General features: G+C 41.8%; 1 pseudogene; it reads left to right on the top strand.

Annotated features, from left to right (window-relative positions):
* The first annotated feature begins 5,574 nt into the window (after nucleotides 1-5,574).
* On the top strand, nucleotides 5,575-8,612 carry LOC103890205 (eukaryotic translation initiation factor 4B-like; annotated as a pseudogene).
* Nucleotides 8,613-8,986: the final 374 nt, after the last annotated feature.

Raw genomic sequence — 8,986 nt, 5'->3', positions numbered from 1 at the left:
CTTTTGTTCCATATTTAACAAATCACACCCTAGAAAGGTTTTATCTGTTTATAGCCTCACTAGATATTGGACACGCTACCTCAAGTCCCAGGAATCAAACTCTAAGGTCTCTAGAAAAGCTCTGTGGGAGGAATCCTCTGTCTCATGGATGTCCCCTGTCTGCCCACATTTGCGTGTTCTGGGTCTGGGAACCTACAACACTCTGTCTGTTGTAGATTCAAGCTTTTATGATAATATCTCTATTTTCTTTAATCATGAAATAAAATTGGTGCATGCTGAGTCCTTGGTCCCAACACTTTCCTCCCAGACATTGCAGAACTGCAGATGTTACTCTACTGCTTTGTGGAATGCAGTGCTCTAAAGAGGAGGTTGGAACTTTTTGTCTCTTATAATTTACTTTATTTTTTTCAGACATGGTCTTGCTATGTTGCTCAGGCTGGTCTTGCCTCAAGCAATCCTCCCACCTCGGCCTCCCAAAGTGCTGGGATTGCAGGTTTGAGCCACTACACCCAAGTATTATTTGCTCTTGTTGTTTGAAGATTTAGTCTTATGAATAAAGTGCCTATTCGTTTATCAACCATATATCAGAACTTACCCCTCAAAAGTGGCCCCAATTTATTTTGCAGCAGGGGGCAGTGTTCAAAGTTTTGTCTTGTATTGTTCACAAACTGCCGTGCGGCATGTGCCTTTCTCTTCCTATTTGTTCCCATTGCTTCCTGCAAAGCTGCCTGGAGAGGATCCTTAGTTGGCAGGGCCTATCTTTAGTGATTTTGGAACTTGCATTCTATCCTGTCACACTGTCTTCTGGGTATGTACCACCCCTTTATAAACATACACACACAGAACTCAATTTTTGTTGTTTGCCTATATATATATATATATAACTTGCTCAATTTTGTTTTGAAGCTGACCAATCCCCAAATTTATTGGGAGTAGCATAATGAGCCAGAAATCACTTTGGCTGGGGCAGCTTGATACACACTGTAAATGCATGAGAGCCCTCAGCATGTGGGCTTAATGGATAAATGAAGAGTGCAGTGAGCAAGTCTGGGGAAGCTTAGCCATAGAGGCTTGTTTCATTGTCATCCAGGTACTTGTGAGCATCAGCTACAAAGGACGGCAAGTTGTTAGGAAGATCTCCATCCCCTGCCACTGGGAAAGTTTTTCTTGTTTGATAGACAGGGAACCCAGAGAAATTCCTCTTTAGTTACAGGGGAAGGGGGCATGCCTTCACATTAACAAAACTGAGTTTGGGTAATGCTTCCTTTAAAAATTTTCTTTTAAAAAGCATCAGTCTGTCTATGATGAACATAATAAATTTTTATTGCAGACATTTTGGAAAATTTTTTAAAGCATCAAAGAAAACAATGATCAGTCATAATTCACCATCTAAACATGACTACTCTTAGTTTTTTGCAAATTCTTTTACTTTTAAAAATGAATATATGCTAGATGTCTTATAAAAGTGTGATTGTATTGATGTGAAGTTTTATATCTTGCATGTTTCATTTCACATACCTTGAGCATGTATCTTTCTAAACCTGACATTTTTATTCTGAAGTGAAAAATCCTCTCTGTCTTTGCAATCACTTTTTCAGAAGTAATCACTTTAGCAATTTGACACTAAGTAACCACGTTAGCAATTTGACACATATTCATCCAAGTATTTTCTGTGTTTATACAGATACAAAAAAAACCCTTTAAACCCAAGTATCCCTTTTTGTTTGGAATTATGTTCTATGTATGGTTTACTTTTGTTCACTAAACAATGTATCTACTTAGTTATTTAATAATTTTTTTTCAGCCTGAGCAACATAGTGAGACCTCAACCCTACAAAAAAATTGTAAAACTTAGTTGGCATGGTGGAGCACACCTGTAATTTTAGCTACTTGGGAGGCTGAGGCAAGGGAATCACTTGAGCCCAGGATGTTAAGGCTACAGTGAGCTATGATTGTGCCACTGTACTCCATCCTGTAGATTCTCTTACTTTTTTTCTTTTTTTTTTTTTTTGGTGATGTCTCATTGCCAGGGACTAAGAACCCTGGATACCTTCTTAGGGCACAGCAAGGAACTCCATCTCACTTTGAAAAACAGGTACAGAGTATTTCATGAATAATTTATTTAACTATTCATCTACACTTTCAGGTTGGTTCTAATATTTATGTTTTGACTGACAGTGTTCCTCTTATTTGTCTAACACTCTGCTAGCCCAGATGATGAGGAAAGTGGTAATTAATTCAGCAAACAGATTAATTACACTCTTATATTAACCACCACCTCTCTTCTGGATATGCTATTTAAAAATACTTATTGCTGTTATATCTAATTAGCATTGCATTTGGGTTTTCTACTGTTACTGTTTTAAAAATTCAAGTAATTTCATGTTTATGATGAAGTTTTAATGGATTGGATAAAATGGGAATTTACTAGGAAGTTTCTGGGACCCATCTGTGATAGAGTGAACTAAATATTTGACCCTTGCCCACACACTCTGGCTTACAACTCCTAATATCCTTAGAATCTCCAAAGCGAGGTATGCTATTGAGACTGGTGGCTGGCAGCCCTTAGGTAGCTTCAAGATGGGGGCTCGTCACAGTGAAGACCAAGGCACAATTAAGAGGGTTGAGACTATTCAGCCCACCCATAACCTCTTGGGAGGAGAGGGGCCGAAGGTTAAGTTCACTAATGGCCAATTAGCTAATCAAGCCCCCATAAAAGCCCAAAAGGACAGAGTTTGGAGAGCCTGTGGAAAGCACACCTCAACTCCCTGGGGACAGGCACTCCTGTGCTCAGGACAATTCTAGGCCTTCTCAAATGTGTCCCTTCATCTGGCTGTTTATTTGTGGCTGCTCTTTAGTCATACCACCTCTATTCCAGCTGAATTTTACAATTCAAATCCATGATTTTATTTGTGAGCATTAAATTTTGTCTAGCTTGCTTTGGCCTGTGCTTCCTATCTATTGATCTTAATTTTGTTGAGCAACACAGTTTGCTGTTATCCACAATTTCCATCTGCAGGCCTTGCTCATCCAGGGTATGCGAATCATCTGTGGCTGGTACAGAGTCCATGATGTTCCAAGGAGTTACTCATTCAATCTCTACTCATTCGGTCTCCATCTTTTAGGGGCTTATGCTGTGCAGATGAACAAATATAGGTCCTCAGCTCAGGAGCTTCCTTTCTATATAGACATATGTAACTTACCTGCACATTGCGCACATGGACCATAAAACCTAAAGTATAATAATAATAATAATAATAATAATAATAATAATAAAGAAAAAATAAATAAATAAAACAAACAAACAAACAAACAAAATATATTAAAAAAAAAAAAAAAAAAAAAAAGAAGGAGGCTGGAATGAAGATGGCCATCCCAGTAGAATGTGGTCTATGGCAATAGAAGAAAGTGTTCTGGGGGCACAGGAGAAACATCCAACCATTGTGGGATGGCAGAAGGTCACAAAAGACTACCAAGCTTTACTGCTTAGTCTTCTACCAAGTATTTACTTTTGCCCTAATTCTCTTTGCCTCCTTTATGATAACACTCACTTTGGAGAGCCACCCTTCCCTGATTGCTATCTAAGCCTTTGGGCAGGGGCCCCTACAGTCAGCTCCAGGGAGCATTACCCAATCAGTAAATTCCAAAGCCCAAGTTGCCAGACTCAGCATGGAGCAGACATCATGGAAGGGAAGTAAAAATCAAAAGATACATCAATTTATGTGTTCTTTATTCCCTCTGTTTCTCCCTTCCCTTCACCTCATTGAAGTCAGCTTGGTGGTCACTGCTTCATGGGAGGTATGTGGCAAGTCAGAAAACAGAACTACCCTAGAAGTCTTGCTGGCTTTTTATACTTAGAAGAAGTGAATTCCTGAGAATAATTTAGTTGAAGAAACACGATAGGAGAAGGATTTTCCCCAGACTAAAAATAGATTGTTCCAGCCGGACGCGGTGGCTCATGCCTGTAATTCCAGCACTTTGGGAGGCCGAGGCGGGCGAATCATGAGGTCAGGAGTTCGAGACCAGCCCGGCCAACATGGCAAAACCCCATCTCTACTAAAAATAAAAAATAAATAAAAATAAATAAATTCACTGGGTGTAGTGGCGGGCGCCTGTAATCCCAGCTACTTGGGAGGCTGAGGCAGGAGAATCACCTGAACCTGGGAGGCAGAGGTTGCAGTGAGCCAAGATCGTGCCACTGCACTCCAGCCTGGGTGGTAGAGCGAGACTCCATCTCAAAAAAAAAAAAAAAAAAAACATAGATTGTTCCAGGCTGGGAAGAAGAGAAGAGTGTGTGGTGGCAGGATTAAAGGTGATTACTCTGTTTTTTTGGTAGCCCTGTTAGAGCAAGATTCCAGAGAAAGACACATTTCAGAAAGACTTCCAGCACAGAAAGAGTTGAGACCTGCCTAGCCTTGAAGGAGTCAGGAGGACAGGATAACCGATGTCATTGTGACTTCCCATAGGCACTGATGACTGAGAACCAAATAGCTTTCCCCTACCCCCAGTGCCTTAGCTAGACCCTAGGCTTGTGTGGGGTTCCCAAGAAAAGCTGAGGTTGTTTTTCCTGTAGCCAAGCAGGGCAATATTTGTATTTTTTGTAAAGACAGAGTTTCGCCCTGTTGCCCAGCCCTCAGGCCCAGGGCTTGAGTCAGAAATTAAGTAGAGTCATGGACTATAAAGCAAGTTCTAGTTATTGGACTCCTTAGTTCATGAGCTGAAATGTACACTCATCACACACCCAAGGATATTTCAATTCCCTTCTGCCCCTATTTCATTCCACCTTCTTTCCTTGCAAATGGTTTCTAAGACAGTGTAATCAAATAATCACCTTGGTGCTCCATCTAACTCATACAGTGTCCATCCTCAAATTTGCTCTGTCCTATACAGCAGTGTTCTTAGTAAAGCAACATTAGACAAAACTCAGCACCATGGTAGAGAGAGGCTGATCCCACTCTACCCACCCAAACACCACTGGACACACACCAATAGACAGCTTTGAGGACAGACAACCCAAATAGCATTCCAAATCCATTTTTCTGAGTATCAAATGTCAAAAGAAAGTTATTTAAGTTACTCAAATAGAGATTAAGGCTTTATTCAACTGATACACATCAGAGAGATTAAAGACTTTGTTCAACTGATACATATCAGAGAGCATCTAGAGGACAGCTGACCCTAGATTAAAGTGGGGTTGGGATTTTATAAGACAGGGGAAAGCTGAATGCCTGAACTAGTGGTTTTGGCTAGGTAGCAATTTTCACTTTCATCAAAACTCATAGTTGGACGTCATTCCACTTTTGTGCCTCTTGCTTAAGCCGTTGGTAAAATTCTAATACTATCAAAATAGTATTTTCTACGAAGTATTTTGGGAAGCCTCGTGGCTTAAGTAAAAAAGACTCCTGGACATATTTTAAAAATAATTATACTGAGATATCTGTGGGAGTTGCTTGTAAAGATGCCGAGGAGACTTGTGGCTCACTGGGCCTGAAGAGCTGTAAACCAATCTGACTTTACATGGATTTGTGACAGAGGTGAGGAAATGAGAGGTTTAGAGGACAGGAGGCTGCAGCCATGGCGTTTAAGGCTTTGGAGTTAAGGCAGTTGCAGGTTATGCCAAGTTCTAGGTGGCCATGACTTTCTTCCTGAAGCATTAGGTTGAAGCATATGCAATAATTGATGTTGTTGGTGAAAACCAGTATAACATCAGGAATTTCATAGGGCTCAACCTAAATAAATATGGGCAAAAGTCAATATGGTTGAGTTGCTGAATTTGGTTTCGGGCCAAAGAACCTTGCTTATATATATCCTCTGTCCCTCTAATAAAACAACTGGCTAGTTTTATCTTTTCACTTTTCCATGTTCACTTCACCTCACTGCTCATTTGCTCTTGGAAACCTGGCTATCGTGTTGGAAAAAGTGGATCTAGTTCTGTCTTTGCCATTGGAAAAGATACTTTGAGCTTTGTCCATCTCAGATAGTTCAAAAACCCTTGTATATGTCATTCAGTCCATGTGATTGAAATCTAGGAGCTATCACTCCTAAATTGAGAGACAGAAATAAAATTTTAAAACCATTTTCTTAACAAACATATTACAAATAATTAATCTTAAATGACAGCAAAATGTATCCCTGGTGTCTGAGCCAAAGTTAATGCGCACACTTTTCAGAGCCCCTGCTAAGCTGCCTATTGCATTTGCTGGAATATGGCACTAACAGGAGGAACCACATTCTCATGACCAGATACTAAATGAACATCATTCCAAAGAATTACCATAATATCCTTTATATCTTATAATTGTATGAACTGACGCAAGCCGCTCTGTCCGTCAAAGGCTTTATAAACGGCACAGAAAATAAGTACCCTGTGACTGGCATCTATTAACAAAATGAACACCCCAGGCACGCTATTTCATTACTCCCACTGGCTCCCAGAGGTATAATTAGGATTGAATTTTTCATGAATATAAACATTATTTTCTTTGTCCACTATGCTATGCTTTGTGCCTGACTATTTTCAATACTCCACTCAGAAAAACAGAAAAGGAGAGAAGAGAGGCATATCCTCGCTGACTGAAAGTGATTCTGTGGCTTGCTTTAAGGGTGCCCAGGCCCCTAGCATGGAGCTTGGAGTCCACTTTCAGGCAGAGCTCTCCCAGACCTGCTTTGCCCACTCCTGGCTTATTCTGAGGTTGGAGAAAGACCCAGCATAATCATCTGGAGCTCAGTATTTCTTGCAGAACTCTCGGGTTTTGGAGACATAGATATATGGTCTTCACTGTTAGTCTACCTACTCTATAATTTTTAAGTCTTTTTTTAAGAAAAATAAAAGTGATACGGCTGTGATTGTTCTTGTTCTTCCTCTCAGTTTATTTGTTTGGATGATATCTGGTCTGATTTGCAGTCATGTTTGAAATGCTTTGACAGTGGAATTTATCAGCCATTGCCCCCAGAATCTTACTAAAATATAAATCTAATAATGCCATCCCCTTTGTTAAAACCTTTCAATGGTTTTCTATTACCAATGAGAGAAAGTCCAAGTTGAACAGCATAGCCTGTGGGGTCTTTGTGAGATGCCGCTGAATGATCTCCATCTATGTTTCCTGTCTCCCCCTTAACAGGCAATCCACTGTCTAGCCACATTAAAGGTCTTATGATTCTCTAATTGTGCCTTTCTTTTACGCAATCCTGGGATATAATTTTCCTACATCTCCACCTTGCTAAAAGTAACTGTTAAAAGTAAAATCAAGCCTTGGTGTTCTCTCTGTCTCCCAACATGGCGGCCTCAGAAAAGGAAAGAAGGAGAAGGAGAAGAAGAAGGAGGAGGAGGAGGAGGGGGAAGGGGAGGAGGAGGGGGAGGGGGAGGAGGAGGGGAGGGGGAGGAGGAGGGGGAGGGGGAGGAGGAGGGGAGGGGGAGGAGGAGGGGGAGGGGGAGGGGGGGAGGGGAGGAGGATGAGGGGGACGAGGGGGAGGAGGGGAAGAAGGAGAAGGAGAAGGAGAAGAAAAAGACAATTTCCCTAGTAGACTTTCTGACTGAGGATGGGCAGACTGGTGGAGGAAGCACCTATATCCCCAGACTGGGCTGATGAAACAGATGAGCCAGAAGGAAATGCTTCGACCACTTGGCACAGTAATGATGAGATGTGTATAGGACATCTCCAATTGACCATTCCATTCTTTCCACTGCTCCACAGGATGCTGGAGAATCCCATATTGATTGGAGCCATCTTCCCAAATCACCATCCTACAAGGCTTTTCTAGGGAACCTGCTCTATGATGTGATAGAAGACTCAATTAAGGAATTATTTAGAGGATTAAATATCGGTACAGCGCACTGACCACATGAACCCGGCAATCCAGAATGGTTGAAAGTTTTAGTTATCCTGAGTTTGAGGACCTGGATTCCCTGTTCAGTTCCCTGGGTCTCAATGAAGAGTCTGTAGGTAACAGGATAGTTAGAGTGGACATTGCTGACCAAACACAGGATAAAGACAGGGATGACTGTTCTCTTGGCCAGGATAGAAATCAGGATACTGACAAAACAGATATACTGGAGGTCCATCCTGCCACAGACAGCTTTGATGACTACCTGCCTAGAAGAGGTGATGATAGCTTTGGAGACAAGTATCAAGATCATGCGATTCAGACCAGTATCATGATGGGTATCAGGATGGGTTTAGAGATGGCTCACACCAGTATATGGGTCAATGTGGGGGCCGGGATTAAGATGATGACTGAGGCAGCAGAGACTATGATAGAGGCTATGATTCTGCAACAGGCAGTGGCAGAAGAGCATTTGGTAGTGGGTACCTCAGAGATGATGACTACTGAGGAGGCAGATGAAGACAAGTAAGACAGACAGGACAATTGGTCATGGAACTCCAGAGATGATTACCCTTAGGGTGATTATAGGCTTGATGATAGGGGTCCCTCGCAAAGATCAGAAATGAATCTAAAGCCTCAGAGCACTCATAAGGAAGATGATCCCTCTTCTAGCACCCCCCCAGCTCAGTTGGGTGGCCTCTATCTTTGGAGGGGGAAAGTCCATTGACACAGTTACTAGAAAAAGAGAAGCAGAAGAACAGCTACAGAAGAAACAAGAGAAACTATAGTGGCAGCTGGATGAGCCAAATCTAGAACAATGGCCTCTGGAGAGACACCCAAGCTGGCAAAGTGAAGAAACTCAGGAACGGGAATGGTGGAGGACAGGAAGCGAGCCAGTGCAGACTGGGACCCCAGCCACATCAGGCAGAAGCAAGTCAGACCAGGATGCATGAAGAAGAGAGAGTGAGAGAAGTCTCTAGAAAATGAAACACTCAATAAAGAGAAACACTGCCACTCTCCAGTTTCTAAGCCTTCCAAACCTGATCAACTCCTAAAGGTGATTCCAGCTCCTCCACCAAAGGAGACTGCTTAGGTGAAGAGAAGTTCTAATCCTCTTATTCCATCTCAGAGCTCAGAAACAGAGCAGTAATCCCCTACAGGT

This window comes from Pongo abelii, chromosome 2 (assembly GCF_028885655.2).
Source record: "Pongo abelii isolate AG06213 chromosome 2, NHGRI_mPonAbe1-v2.0_pri, whole genome shotgun sequence".
Taxonomy (NCBI): Eukaryota; Metazoa; Chordata; class Mammalia; order Primates; family Hominidae; genus Pongo; species Pongo abelii.
This window is presented reverse-complemented; position numbering and strand designations above follow the sequence as displayed.